General features: G+C 43.3%; 1 protein-coding gene across 2 annotated transcripts in view; it reads left to right on the forward strand.

The window, feature by feature from the left end:
• Window positions 1-16,056, forward strand: part of VPS13A (vacuolar protein sorting 13 homolog A) — a 4,910,496-nt gene that overhangs the window by 4,064,934 nt on the left and 829,506 nt on the right. The window lies entirely within an intron of this gene.

Below are 16,056 nucleotides of genomic sequence, written 5' to 3' on the forward strand. Positions count from 1 at the left end.
CTTTTGTGCTTTGTTCAACACCAGAACTATATGTCGTCGGGCCCTTATTATAGCTAAATATTTTTGCTCACAGTCTTTGAATTCCGATATAGCTTCAGTAAGCCATCCAACAGCAGATCTTCCGAAAAAACGTAATGATAAAGACAGAGGTAGATTGCACAGGTCCAAACCTACCGACGAGGCTTCCGTTAAGCTAGTCATCAGTTCTCCGGTCCTCAGTGAGGCACTTTCGCAGCCCCTGATGCCCACTTCTGTGGATTCGCAGGCTGCTACCGAGACCCTTTTGGAGTCTGGTATCCCACAAAACTCTTCATCAAGTAAGGATCCTGCAGTTGTCTCTACCTTGGATGGGTCTGGAGCTGCTGAGCAGTCACCGGCTTCCGAGGAAGTACTTACCACTGCTGATTCTCAACACAAACCAACAACTTCTTTCACGTCTACTATTCTTTCGAAAACTACCGAGTTTCTAAGGCCCAAGGTATGAACCACACCCAAGAAACCGACGACCCAATCTCAGGCACCTGCTTCCTTGCCTCAGTCTCAAATGCTTAAAATGGCAGAAGATCTTATAATGCTCATCAGGAGAAGCCAAGCTACCCCTTCCAAAAGAAAGAGAGGTTTGTCCCCAGTAGTTTTATCTGAACAGGAGTCCAATGACTCTGATGCATCTGAATATGAAGACATGCAACCTCTCTCTACTTATGAGGATTCTGATGCAGAAGAAGCCATCCCTTCAGCCTCTTCACCCAAGGACTTTTCCTTTGGGGAAACCCTTCATACTTGAAGGGAGCATTTCCAATGGGAATGTCAGGACTACCTTCAGTCTAAAAAGAGACTCAGGAATTCTTAGATCTTCCACAGCGCAGACCCTTGGCCATTCCTCCTGTCCTGTATGTTGTGGATGATGTTTACATGGAATCTAGTTTGACTCCTGACACCCTCCCTCCATCTCCCAGGAAACATGACTCACACAAATTTCTTTTCAAAAATCCTACTGCTGACCCTGTGGTTATTTCCCCAAGGGCCTAAAGGAATTAAAGCAACTTCTGCTAAGAATTCCACCCCTTCCGATAGGGATTCCCGAGCATTAGACAGATGGGGCTCCTGACAGGGCAAGACACCTCTGCTACTCTTTCTATTAGAGCACTAAATTGTCAGTTCCATATGCTAAAATTTCAGCAACATATCATGGAACTCATCAAACAAAAAATGTCATCTTTTCCTGCTTGTGCAGAAAATAGAGTTACAAGAGTTGATGCATTCTGCAAGTCAAGTAACTAAGCACACCTTACACTGTGGTTTTGAGGCCTTAGAAGCATCTTGCAGGGCAGCAGTCACCAGTTCTGTCCTTAGAAGACATGCTTGGCTTAGGGAACAGTTTTTGCCAGACCATGTCAAATCTAAATTATTGGATGCACCCTTGCACAAAGACAACTTATTTGGCACCAAGGCAGAGGAAGTTTTAAAAAGTATGGAAGAAAAAGCTAAATCTATGCAGACAGTTAAGGATTTCCTGCAGGTTCAGACATTCAGGTTCAGTAGGCATTGCCCCTCCAAGCACTGGTCCTTTCCTGCCCCCTCCAGGTCAGTTCAGCCCAGACCCCGGGGAAGCAGACCCCCCCCCCCAGACAACAGCCGCAGGGAATGCAGAAATCAAAGCAATGGAGTTCCTCCACTTCAAATCCAGGGAGTGCAAAGCCACCCCCTCATGGTAAGAACTCACAATGACTATCCACTTCCACCCCCTCTCTCTGCCCACTTGCACTTGCCCCTGGGAGGAAAACTCTCCTTCCACGGAAGCACCTGGGCCACCATTACCAACATCCGCTGGGTCCTCAACATAGTGTTCCAAGGATACAAATGTTCTTTCCACACACTATCAACCCCAAAAGGATTCTGAGATCTTCCTCCAAACCAGTGGGCAGAGGCCAAAAAGTCCTTTCCCTGCTCTCTGTGAGGGCAATCGTGCACGTTCCTGTAGAACAGATAGACCAAGGTCACCCATAAGAGCACCTACCCCTGCTTGGGACCTAATGTGTTGGAAAAGCTGACCCTGCCCTGCAGTCTAGCAGGGCATCCTAGCCAGCCCCCCATCTTCTTGACTGCCTCCACCCTTTTCCTCAGCTTTGGGAATCAACCCAAACGTGATGACTGCTACAGTGAAACATGAAGAACATAGTACAATTGTGTACACTTACCTTAAATGTAGATGTTCGAGTGTGTTCACTGTTGCAGTCCTAGTTTCCCGTCCTCCATCCCCCTTTTCTCTCTCTCTCTCTCTCTCTCTTCTTACAAGGAACGTTTTGGTATTTACCTTCTAGTGGTGGGGTTCTTTGACTATATCCTGTATCCCACTTGGGGGCTCCTGACAGGGCAAGAAAAACTGATGTAATGGCCATACTTTATACCACTGACGACCTGACGTCAGTCCTGAAGCGACAGCAACTGACCCAGAAATACTAAGCCTCTGGTATTCAGGCCGACTGAGGGCTACCCTGTCAGGAATAACCCAAATGTGATGACTGCAACAGGGAATACTCTCGAACATCTACATTTATGGTAAGTGTACACAACTGTACTTTGTGCTTATTGCCTGGGTGCCCTCCATTTTCAAGAATCTTGTGCTTTTTGTCATGCCTTCAGTATTAGAGTGCTCCTTGAACTCAAGAAGATGATTTTAAGAGGGTTTTTGAAGGTTCCTTTTTCAGAGGCTTTGGAAGGGTCTCAGAGCTCCAAGCCTTCTTCAGGATCCCTTTCTTCTTTTTCAAAATCAGAGAAATAGGGGAAAATAACTGTTGCCTCGGATCTGGCCTTGGAGCTGCCCAGAAAAATTGTGGCTAAATCACCTACCTCGGAACCAAGTGCTCTTGGCTCCGAAAAGTCTACCTCTTCAGTTCCATTTGCAGTTACGGAACTGACAGAGTTTCAGGTTAGGAGATGGTCCCCAGTTTTGGAGCCGGTTACTCCAACTTTAAGATCTCCGCTCCTAGAATGGGCAAGATCACCTTCATTGTCCTCCCATTCCTCCAGAAGTTTGTCCAGTGATGAAGTGGAGCAGGTGGTGAAGAGACTACTTCGTACACTGGTGCTTGCAAAATTCTGTCGACTCCGACCCAGAAGGAACCAGAGCTGACAAAGGCACCATCCCCTTTTTCAATTCCTCCTTTGACCTGATGGGGTGCTTCGGAGCCAGAGGACTTGGGCCTGATAGTAGTGGAAGTGTTGTAACTGAGACCTCCAACAGGATCATCAGTTCTGACTATCTCGGTTCTGTCAGAATCTGAGGGGTCTAGGAGCCGAAGTTCTCCCGTCAGGTCTGGGGAGGGGAGTCAGATTAGACAGCCGTCCGAGCCGATTTTACCTCTCAGTGCTTCGACGTGGTTGAGCTTGGTTTCTACATCAGCTTCGAAGCCAACCACTCTGCTTCTGGGTCGGTTTTTCAGAGCCAGGGACCTCCTCGGAGTGGGGTGAGGGGGATTTTGAGCTGATGGGGAGAGAGTGCAATCACTTCCGACGGCTTCACTTTTTGGTTTGAGTACTCTTCCCCCAAAAGTGCCTTTGTCTGTCTTAGCACCATCACTCCCCCCTGAGCGTAGAGACCTTAAGCCCCAGGAAGCCCCTGCAGGGGAGACCATCTCTTCCGAAACATCTCCAGAGTACCCCTCTGAGGAAGTCCCTCTGAACAGATTGTGCAAGAGGAAGCACATAGACTCCCCAGGAGAGTCTGTCACCTCAGACACCAACCTCGATGATTCGGAAGGGACCCCACGGTCCCCCTCTGAAGATCTCTCCTTTGCAGACATCTTGGATATCCTTAAACAGAGGGGTGGCTGGAAGCCCACCAATCCTTCTGAGGGTGAGTCGGTATACCTGGAAGCTTTTGGGTCTCACCCTTCCACCTCTTGACCAATTGATGAATGTGATTGTTCTGAAGGTGTGGAGCCTGTTACGAGAAGGCCTAACAAATTGATTCCAGTACCAACAGAGAGAGAATTTTAACCAAAGGTGTCCCAGTAGATGCTATGGTGGTGACCGCTGCCACCAAGAAGGAATTGTCAGAAACTTCCATGTCTGTTCATCCACCGAATAAAGACTTTCGGATGATGGACAGATATGAAAAGCCTACCTTTTCTTCAGCAACATTTATGCTTGGATTGCTAAATTACTTGACCCACTTTACGAGACTGCAGAGGGTTCTCCTGAAAGAGCTAGGAAATACCCTTCAGGGTAATGTAGCTGCTGGTGTTTCGGATAATGTTTCCTCTCAGCTCTCCACCCTAAACTCCGTGGTCAACTCCTCCATGCAACTTATCTCATATGCAGCCAATGGAGCGAGCAGGGCAGCAGGTACTGGAATTTCCTTAAGGAGACATTTCTGGATGCATCTGTGTAACTTTGCTGAACCCTTCAAATCTTCGTTCAGTAATGCCCTGTTTGATGGCTCGTCATTGTTCGGGCCCAAAGCTAAAGAGACCTTGACCAGGTGTGAACAGGAGGGAAAAACTCTGCCATAGGGGTCCATTTTTCTGTCCCCACTAGACCTTATCCCAAAGATCAAAGACGGGGGAAAATGTGGTTCCTCAAGTCCCAAAGAGTATTTCCCGATGCACATCGTGACTCTTCCCCCAGGGGCGGGGGGGGGAAGTAACAATGGAAGTTGCCGACCTAGAGGCAGAGGGGGTCCGCAGAGCCAGGGTGACAGGTATTCTTTCCCTGGAAAGCCCTTTCAGCGCTCCTGAGTGGAGGCCCATCTGTCCATCTCTGGAGGCAGTTGGGGGAAGCTTATTGTTGTACCCAAATGCCTGGCTAGAAATCACACAAGACAAATGGGTACAAACAGTCATATCCAGAGATTATTACATGACCTTTTCCACTCCCCCCTTGGAGAAACAATCCATCCCAGGTATTCCACCCAGTCAAAGGGACCACACAACATTACAGGTACAGAGGTTGCTAGAAAAAAAGAGTCATGCAAAATGTCCCTGCAGACCAAATAGGATCTGGAACTTATTCAAGGTTCTTTTAGTTCCAAAAAAGACAGGGGACTGGAGACCCATTTTGGATCTCAGCAGATTAAACAAGTCCGTCAAGAAATCAAAATTCCAGATGGTAACACTGCAGTCAATACTCCCCTTTTTGGGGAAAGATGATTGGATTTACTCAGTAGATCTCCAGGATGTGTAATACCTCATAAAAATGGACAGACGATCCAGGAGACACTTACACTTTCGGCTGGGAGCCAGTCATTACCAGTTTCGAGCTCTGCCCTTTAGTCTCACTAAAGCCCCGAGACTGTTCACCAAATGCATGGCAATGGTTATGGCTCACTTGAGGCACCCGGTATTCCGTGTGTTTCCATACCATACCAACTGGCTCCTAACCACCACCAAGCATCTTCTAGTGCAAGCAAGAGATGAAACCATCCATCTCTGTACCAAGCTAGGCATTACAATAAATTTCAAAAACATTACAATAAATTTCAAAAAGTCTGCCTTGTTGCCTTCACAGCATCTTATATTCTTAGGTGCAGAGTTAGAGTCAAGGGAAATGCTGGCCAAACTTACCCCCAAAAGGATCCAGTCCCTACACTGTCATATCAAGAGCTTGATATCCAAAAGGAAAGTAAAATAATTGACTGTCTTGCAGGTCTGGGCACCATGGCAGCTGCTATCATTTTAGTACCTTTAGCTCATTTACACATGAGAGTCCTTCAATGGCTACTTTTCTCCCAGTGTTCCATGCAAGATCTACCACAGTCACACAAGATCATTATCACAGAGTTATGCAAAAAGGACCTAAGGTGGTGGCTTCAAACGACTCAGTTGACCACGGGACGTCTGTTTGTTTTTTCACAGCCAACAGCCACAGTGACCACGGACACTTCTCAGATAGGGTGGGGGGTATTATCTGAGAAGGACTGTCCAAGGCATCTGGCAGGAACTTGAGAACCACTTGCATATGAATGTCCTAGAGATGAGAACGGGGCTCTGCGCGTTGCAAGCATTCTAGGACTCTCTCCCGATAGGAACTATTGCAATTCAGACAGACACCATGTCAGTAGTGTGGTACATAAACAAACAAGGAGGAACCAAATCCTGCCCTTTATGTCGAGAGGCACAAAGAGGATGGCAATGGGCTGTCGCTTCTCAACGTTTTCTAACAGCAGTGCACATCCTGGGGAAATCCAACATGATGGTGGACAAACTCAGCAGAGCCATTCTGATGTCTCATGAGTGGTCCCTAAAACAAGAAGTTCTGGAAGAGATTTTTCTGCAAATGAGGTCAGCCCTGCTGCAACCTTTTCACCATATTCATGAATGCCAAATGCAGCGGCTACTTTGCCCTGATTCCCCCTCCAGGGAAGTCACCGAATGATGCGCTCGTACACGATTGGTCCCTGGGATTACTTTACGCCTTCCCTCCTTTCCCCTTGATACCAAAAGTTCTTCAGAAAGCCAACATGTTCAGAAGCACCTTGATTCTCATTGCTCCATACTGGCCTCAGCAAATTTGGTTCCCCTTTCTGTGGACCCATCTCCGAGAGGAACAATGGATCCTAGACCCAGTTCCAGACCTCCTGACTCATTCGTCAGGGATATTCCATCCATCAATCCAGACCCTAAAGTTGACAGTGTGACTGCTCCAGTTCCACAAATAGCCAGTCTCCATGATATCTCCCAGGCTGTTAGACATATTCTGATTTCTTCCCACAAGCCTGCTACCAGAAAGCTATACTCCAACAAATGGAAACGATTTTCACACTGGGTCTCCGAGAACAATATAGATCCCTTTACGGCTCCCATCACTGCAGTGGTAGAATTTCTCATAAACTTTTTAACAAGGGGGCAGCAGCAGCTACAATTAGAGAACAGCTAGCCACTATATCCAGCTTTCATACTAGGGAAATGGGGCTAAATAACATGTCACACAAATTCTGCAAGGCCTTGCTAAAAGGGACCTACCTGCTAAGACCTCCAGTCAGGGAACCTCCAGCTCCATGCAATCTAAATTTTGTTCTATCCTGTATAATTTTGCCACCCTTTGAACCTGCATCATCATGTGACATGACCTTTTTGTCTTGGAAGACACTTTTCTTGGTGGCCATCACCTCTGCCAGAAGAGTATCGGAACTCCAAGCTCTATCTGTATACCCTCCTTACATAGTTTTTCACAAAGGTAGAGTTTCCTTACGTACTAATCCTTCCTTTTCTACCTAAGGTGTGCTTGGAAACCAATCTAAATCAATCTATTGAATTGCCTGTGTTCTTCATAAAACCATGGCAACAAGGCAGAATATAGAGTACACCAGTTAGATGTGCATAAACAGTTGCACTTCTACATGCATAGAACTAAAAATTTCAGAAAGTCAGACCAATTTTTTGTGTCCTTTTCAGAAAACAAGAAAGGAGATTACCAGTATCAAAAGTGACACTGTCGAAATGGCTCACAGATTGTATTTCCTTCATATATAGAGCTCAAAACGGACAATTACCAGGCAAAGTGAAGGGCCTTTCCACCAGAACTTTTGCAGCTTCTTCTGCCTTCCAGGCCAGACTTCCTTTAGATTCTGTTTGTGCAGCAGCCACATGAGTAAGACCTCATACCTTTACCACTCATTACAAAGTAGATGTGGCCTCCACTTCTAGGGCTTCCTTTGGGTCCACTGTTGTGAGTAGTTTATTCCCTTGAGCCACCCAAGAAAGAAGGCGCTATGGACGCTGTCCCAGCCAGCATAGAATGAAGGCGAGATAGGACACCATAACATTAAGAAGCTACGTACTCACCATAACATTCCATGTTTATTGTCCATCTCACCTTCATTCTTGCATCCCACCCTCCTTCCCGCACCTTCGCTCCTGGAGGATCGGGAAGATAATTCTATTTTTATTTGGATTATGGAGTCTCTGATTCCCTTGTGGGCCTTCTCCTCACAAGTTGGTTCTCTGTTGCACAATGATATGCTTTCTCTCAAAACCAAGATCTGGGTTATATTCCCGGAGCATTATGGGATAGGGAATAGCCTCGAGCCAGTGGAAGCTCTCGAGCTTTTGAATTAGGCCGAGTCGGAACCGATGCTCTGTTCCGAACCCCAACCAGCATAGAATGAAGGTGAGATGGACAACAAACATGGAACGTTATGGTGAGTACATAACTTCTTATTTTTGTTTGTGTGTGTCTACATGTGCTCATATGTATTTGTGTGTGTGTGTGTGTGTGTGTGTGTATATATATATATATATATATATATATATATATATTTATATTTATATTTTTCCCTTGTGTGGGTGTCTCTCTCTCTCTCTCTATATATATATATATATATATATATATATATATCGATATTGCTTGGTCAACACCTTTGAACATATGGTTTATCGAACGGATGTTAAGTTAAATGTGTGCTTTGCTGAAAAAGCTAAGTAGGATACATGTGTGTGTACAGTTGTGATTGTTTAGGGTTAAGGTCAGGTTAGGGAACAGATTTAATGTGCCTGTGTGTGTGTGTGTGTGTGTGTGTGTGTTTGATGAGTGTCTGAACTGTCTTGTTTTGTGGTAGTGTTAGTGGAAGGGCTTTTTTTAAAGTTAAGATGCAAGTTAGACTTAACATGTATTACTAAAGTGGAACAGAAGGGTAATTTAGATCCCATGTTTCTCCCTGATCTTCTACTGCTGTGTGGGTTGATGGGACTTTGCTACCTTATTGAGTCACTTTGCATATGGTTCTGACTTCTCATATTTTGAGTCTTGATTATTTCACTCTTAACGTACATGTTTTTAGCCTTGCTGCCCAGAATATTGTTGTGTTGGAGGGTAGATCTCTGGCTCATGATTGGCTTGTCAAGGAATTCCTTGTAGAGATTCTGCTTCTTTACCCAGCTTTGAGATTTGAATGTCAAGACTAACGTGTTTGCTTATTTAAGTCTGAGGGATGAAAAACTCTAAAGATCATCTTGGAAGATACTTTAATTTGTGGCTGTCATTTCTGCTTTTGCAGGTTCTTGTAGTTTCAAGCCCTGATTTGTGAACTGTACCTGCTGTTTCATAACAATTTGATGTTTTTTGGACCAGGAGTCATTTCTCTCCCTGTGTATGTAATAATTGTCCTTAAACCAGTCCTTTCAATTCCATATTTCCTGTCCAAAGAGCCTTCATTTCATTTTTACCTGAAGAGGTTGCACAAATCCAAAAAGAAGGAATGCAAGTTTGTGTGTCTGTCAGGAAGAGAGATGCTTGCAGTGGCTTAGAAAGGTTTCTTCATTGTTAACTTACTGTGTTTTGCCATCTTGATGGTAAATCACCCATCGAAAGATACTTCCAAAGGATACTTCAGCAGGGGCATGGCTGATTCCAGTGCTTGTTTCATCAGTATCTCCTTTACCAACATTTGTGTTTTGAGCACTTGGTCATTGGTTCAAACCGTTACAAAGCACTGACTTGGCCCACAACTGTAGTTGATCTTTCCTTTTCATTTTGATGTTGCAGAATTTGACTGAACATTTTTCTTTAAACTATCTCTGACTCCAGCCTGCTAGCAGGTCCAGTTTTTTGGGTTTGATGGTTCATGATCAGCCTCAATGCCAGTTACTTTAGTAGCACTCCAAATCCCAGTATCAATGGTAATTGAGCCTTTATTGCAGATGGCTTTAGCACCAGATCTAATGTTGATGTGCTTGTCAGTGTCAGGGCCAGCTTCCCATTTATTGTTGGCACTTCTTGGTACTGAATGGTGATGCTAAAGACTTTGATGCTGAGATTCAGGTATCAAATCTGTTGCCAAGTTTGCACCCTTTGATGAAGGAGCATCTCCAGGCAATGCCTGATGTCTCAGGTTTCATCCATGACCCGTCTTACTCTTGGTCTGCGGCCTTCTGTCACCTTTGGATCATGGAAGATCCTTCCTTCCTGCTGACTCCCAAGTTTGAGGAAATTTTACAGTTAATAGGGAATAATGGAGGTTAGCCCTCTCTTAAGCCGTCACTTACAGCGAGGATTCTTCAGGCCACCTTCTACATTCCCTCTTCAACATCATGGGTAGTACCCCAGCAAGTAGAATTGTATCTTTGTGTGTCCAGGAGAATTGCATGGACTCCACTGTGGTTGCCTTGATTCCTGAAAGGCCTGAAAATATGTTTGGGAACCTCTGGACTGGAAAGCACTTGCAAATCACCAATCATAGACTGCGTCATTGCTGATGCAGCCTTCAGGACGGAGCCAACTCTGCAGAATCCAGTAGTGTACTTCCCACCAGGATTTGTGTTGCTATAAATGTGTTTACTTTTATCACATTTGCAATAAGAGTGTTTAGTTGCTTATTACATATGTTAAGATCACAGAGTGCTTCTACAGATGAGTTTCAGAAGATGCTGAAACAGTTGCCAGCAGATCAGCAAGAAATTAAAACAGTTGATGTCCCTGGCAGCTGTGGCAATGTCAGTTTCTTGCCTTTCCATGCTGCTATGCTCCTGATGCATAACTCCTTGGATGGATCAGTTACAGTAACAAAAACTGGTATTAGTATGCCACCATGTGTGGTTGCTATGTCTAATGGATTTTCCCCAAGAATTCCAAGGCATCCTTCTTGAATGTTCTATTAAATGGCTTCAGCCTTTTCACCCCACAGGTGAGAAGAAAGCTCCAGAAGATTGAGAGGGAAAGAGAGGTGTTCAGACTGTCAGTGCTGTGGCTGTCCATTTCTAGACATCATAGAAATTCTTCTGTAGGACCCAAGAAAATCGTAAGCAAATTTGTTTCATATATGGCTCGCAGCATTAATGGAACCAAGTCTGGTAGGAGGTCAGTGTAGCTGTGGTTGTTTCCTGAACAATCACCTCCCAGAAGCAGGAATACATGGCTGAACAATAAAACTGACTGTTTCCCTTCTGCTGAGCAATCCCAGGAAAACATGTCAGGGCTTGCTCAACTTTTTAGATATAGAGGGTGTTGGACATTGTGTATTTTTCCATCTCCTTGTGTGCCCTTCACATAAGTTAGAGGGATAGGTGAGATTTAGTCCAGAGACTTCAGTATCCCATTCTAGCTCTCCAAAAACTGCACTTCCTACCACTGTCAAACATCCATCCCCATCAAAGAAAAGTGTCAGAAGGAGAGGTAAACAGCCTTCTCCAAAAGTAATTGTTTATCTATTCAGCTCTTGATAGAGTCTGGATATTACATGAAATTCATTTTGGTTCTAAAAAAAAAAAAAAATCACCTCAAACCCAGTGAAGATCTAAGCACTTTAAACAAGTTCATTCCTAAACACACATTCTGGATGGTCTCACTGCAATTGATTTTCCATTGCTTGGCAAAGGGAAGACTGGACGAGCTCTTTAGATCCCCAGGAAGTGTATTTGCATGTCAGAATAGCCAAATAATCTAGGAGAATTTTCTGCTTCTGAATGGGAGGTAGTCCTTTACCAGTTTGGGCTCTTATATTTGAACTCACTACAGCCTCCCAGAGTATATACCAAATAGCTGTCTGTGGTAGCTCAGTAGAGGCTGCAAGGGACAAAAATCTTTCCTTACTCAGGTAAATGGCTTCTAGCCAGACCAGTTCTAGAAGCTTGAGAGCATGTGGCTCATGTCCCAGTCCTTGAGCATAATGGTGAACACTGCAGAGTCTTAACTGAAGTCCTCACAGAACCTGAACTTCATAGGTTGCAACTTAGACTCGAGAGAAGTCCTTCCATTCAAAGGACAGTGAGCCTTATTCGCCAGCAGTTGTCAGTATCTGCATAGCCATGCCTCAGAGTATTAGACCTTATGACAGCTACCCCACTTTTAGCACCTCATACAAAACTCAACAGAACAGTTCTTGAGTGGTCCTTCAGAACTCAGTGGTATCATGTACTGTTTTTCTGATCTCCTAGATGAAGATTTCCATTTCTTGCAAAGAGCATTCTCATTGGTGGATGCACACATCCAGCCTCTGTCTAGGCTTGCCCTTTCTTTTTCCCTGTCCCTACTGTGAATATCATCACAGACTCTTTACCTGTGGGTTGGGGAGGCTTTTTCAGGACAGAGCAGTCCAAGAGGCCAAGTTCCACACAAATATGTTGGAGACAAGTTACTATAGCCATTCATTCAAATATGGCCATGGTTAGATGTATAAACAAGCAGAGAGCAATCTGGCCTTTCCCCCTTAGTCAGGCAAGTATGGAAATGGCCCATGTTGTTGAAGCACTTTGTGACAGTGGTCCACACTAAGGTCAAGAAAGTTCTGTCATGGGCAGGCTCAAGTTGCTGTGTTATGATGCCTTATGAGTGGTTTTTAAGCTTGTCTGTAAATGAGAATATTCTGTATATATGCACACATGTATGTATGTATATATGACGAACACCAGTATTAATGAATTCTTTTCTTTTACCCCATTCTGGACAACCATCAAGGATGCTGTGGTTCAGAAATGGCCCATGAGTCTCCTTGTATACCTTTTCTTCCTTTTCCTTCCCAAATTCATTCAGTACATGAAAGCGAAAAAGTCCAGTGTTATTCTAATAACTTCAAGAAGTCTGGTTCCACTCCTTGTGGCCTTATCTTCTGGAGGACTCTCTGGCTATAGATGCTGTTTACCTTCCTAGGGTCATCCAAATCCTCACCTTTGACCAGAGACCTAACATAAGAAAAAAACTTTGAGAAGTAGTCTTTTTTTCTGTCTCTCTCTTTTCAGACCCTGTTTTGGTCATTCTGGTTTGACAGTCTCAAATTGTTGACTGTAGACTATGATTTTTCTCCATCTGAGTTAATCTTTCTGTTGTACACAGTTTCTACCATGGTTTTCATGATGATCTCTTGGTTTCACTTAAGCTGTGCATAGCCTTTCTTGGGTGCACATTTTTAGAAGACCTCCATTAGACAGCCTTCTACTTCCTTAGAACTTAAGTTTTGTGCTGAAGCAGCTAATCTTTTTTTTTCTTTCAAACCAGCCTCTTTAGCAAAGGTTTTTGTCAGGGATGGCCCTATTTTTGGCATGACAGTCATTAGCCAGATACATTTCTGAGCTGCAAAATTTATGTATCTGTTATTCTTGTTTGATTTTTTACAAAGAAAAAGTAATACTTTGTACTTAACTTTCATTTATGGCAAAAGTGGAGATGGAAATAAACCTGAACCAAAGTAATAGTCTGAAAGGTTTTTCCCTCCCAGTAAGCTGGATGTTGTGACCAGACAAATGTCTTCTGGGCTGCCATATTTCTTTGGATCCTATCTTAACCACACACAAAATTATGTTCGGGACTCAGTACATGAGGTTAAAGAGCATGGGACAATCTTGCTCGAAACGAATGTTCTGTATTTGCCATGAACAGTAGATCTGGATTATTTGGGTCTGTCCTCTTTAGCATACACACCCACCTTCCCCCTTTTCATAGCATAGACAAGCACAATGGAACTCAGAAATTATAACAAATCTGTGTAAAAAAGTAATGTTTATTATTATTTTACACAGATTTGTTATAATTTCTAGGTTCCGTTCTGCTTGTTTACTTAACTTTTAGTTGAACTCTTTTGATATTAGGGACCAGTTTTGTTATATTATTTTCTTAGCATAGAGAGAGGCCTAGAGAAAGGATTATCATACAGATAGATATATAGCTTGGTATTGAACTTCTGAGCTGTAGACTTTGAAATCTGAATAGAGATTGCAGTCATATTATGGGAGGAGGGGGAAGAACTACAGCCTGGGAAGGTTTTCTGTGTGGAGCTGAAGTGAACTTGTGGTGTAAGCTCTAAACATTGAAGAAAATGTACTGAAATTGTCTAGGTCTATCATAGGTTCATGATGATGATGATGATGATGGTAGTGGTGGTGATGATGCCAGTCCCTCATTTTAGGCTTACATATCTCTGACTTTTAGTGGCTTGGTGCAACGTCTCTTCGTTATAAGAAGGCAGGAACAAAGGTGGCATTTAGCACTGAGGGTACATTCTATTATGGATTCAGAAGGATATGTGGTGGCTGCAAAAGTGTCTTCTCATCAAGAAATTTGAAAGTCAGCAGCTTGGAGAAGTTTATGTATTTATGTTCATCTATTCTTTAGCCATACAATCTAGGATACTTGTCTGGCTTTGGTACTGCTTTCCATGACAGTTGTTTTTAAGTATACAGTCTTCTTTTCTTCCTACTTTTTCTGTATTTGTTTTTGTAAGGTGCTGCCAGGTATGACTTTGATGTGGTGAGGTGGCAACCCTTCAGTCAGAAGGAATTACTACCCACTGTCATTAATTTTCTGTTCATGATATAGGGGTCTCTGCTTACTTTACTCCAACCTAGTGTCATGTCCTGAATGTAGTAATACCCTCATAAATTAACAGTAGATGGTCACCACAGCACTTAAGGAAGACAGGACTTGCATATATCCAGGCTGCATTTGTTCTGAAGTGGATTTGCCTTTGCTACTGTTTTTGAAAACTGAATCCTGTTAACATTCTAACCACTGCCATGTTTGTCTTTCACACTATGACCTTCGTTCAGACAACTCTAACTGATGCATAGCTGTTTGGTGCATCAGGGCCAAAATTACTTCATAGAAAGTTTGGAACTGCCGATCAGTAATGTTTTATCTCTTAATTTTGAGTAGTATCTCTGCAAGCTAACTTTATTCTTAGGGTGTTTCTGTTGGACTTTCTTTGTACTCCCTGTGAGGGATTTCCTGTTATAGGGAATACTGTTGAGTCATGAATGTTATCTACATATTACAACTTTGTCTCCTAGATTCAGTACCATATATTCTTTTTGGTTCACTGTTTTAAGAGAATTATACTATTTTATTTCTTGCAACAAAGTGCTGTTCATGTTTTTCATACCAGCTGACTTGTTTTATTTGTGCTAGTTTTTGTCCTAGTAAAACTTAATGGAGGTATGTTTGTATAAACGTGTTTAGCCTCTCATGTTAAATGGTGTAACATGTAATTATGCCTGTGTGGTATGACACTAGGTGGTTGCCAGCCACAGAGCTGCTGCTACACTTTTTCTTTTCAGACTGAATTATATGTGGGCAGTTTAGTCTGGAATTTGAAATGAGAATGGGCAGGGCGTGTTACAATTAGTCTAGTTTTGCTTGATTCAGTGTTTTGTAAACATCATGAATGTTGAATGAATACTTTTTAGCAGGTGAAGATTATTAGCGCTGTTTTTTCTTTTGCCTTTATTTCCATCAGTCTGATGTAGGACTGTACTGGTATTAGTTTATAGAATGCTGTTTAGATGTTGGAAGACTGTTTTCAAGAGATGTTTTAGGATCTGCTTTGCTTACTCTTTGAACTTCATTCTTTGGATTTGAGGTTTGTGTATTACAAGTCTATGGCTATTTATGACTTGGGGCTGAAAGGCTTACTGTTCGTTTTGTTGGTCTTCCATGGAGATTTTAGAATCTTTATGATTACTGAAGTCCTGTGGAAGGTTTTTCCAAAATGTTGCAGATTGCCATTTTAGATATGTTTTGTTTCCTGTACCGGATAGTTATCGGCCTGTTTTATAATCTTTGGTAATTATGGATCGCTGTATTGGATAATATGGTTTGTTCCATCATCTTGCTTCATACTTTCCACTTTTCTACTTCAGTGCCCCATCCATCGCCAGGTCTGCCAGCCCTGCCTTTCATCCCATGGACTAACACTAATTTTTTGTGGGCTGAGACCAGAGTGGAACTTGAGGGTAGTTTGGGTTTCTCTCTGGCAACTGCTTCCATGAGGGGAGGGACTCTGTTCTTACCTACCCTCTTGTTCCTTCCCCCTCCCCTATCCTGGAATCGTCTGAGGGCTACATCTCTCTTCATGGACTGTGCCAACCATTAGGGAGCACTGAGATGAACATCCCTACCCTCAGGATAGGCACACGCTCACTGTCAGTGCCTCTGTTTTCTGAGAAGCTAATCGAACCTGAGTCACCTTAGCCATCTAAACCACAGCCCTGGCAACTGTATTGGATCAGCTTATGCCTTGTTTATTTTATCCATTTTTTTATCAACAAACATCAGCTTTTACTGTCTTGCTGGATTTTTTTGATAATTGATTTACTACAACTGCTTTAGTACAACATGCAGTTTATAGCAAGT

This window comes from Protopterus annectens, chromosome 2.part0 (genome assembly GCF_019279795.1).
Source record: "Protopterus annectens isolate FY-2018-M chromosome 2.part0, PAN1.0, whole genome shotgun sequence".
Lineage (NCBI taxonomy): Eukaryota > Metazoa > Chordata > Ceratodontiformes > Protopteridae > Protopterus > Protopterus annectens.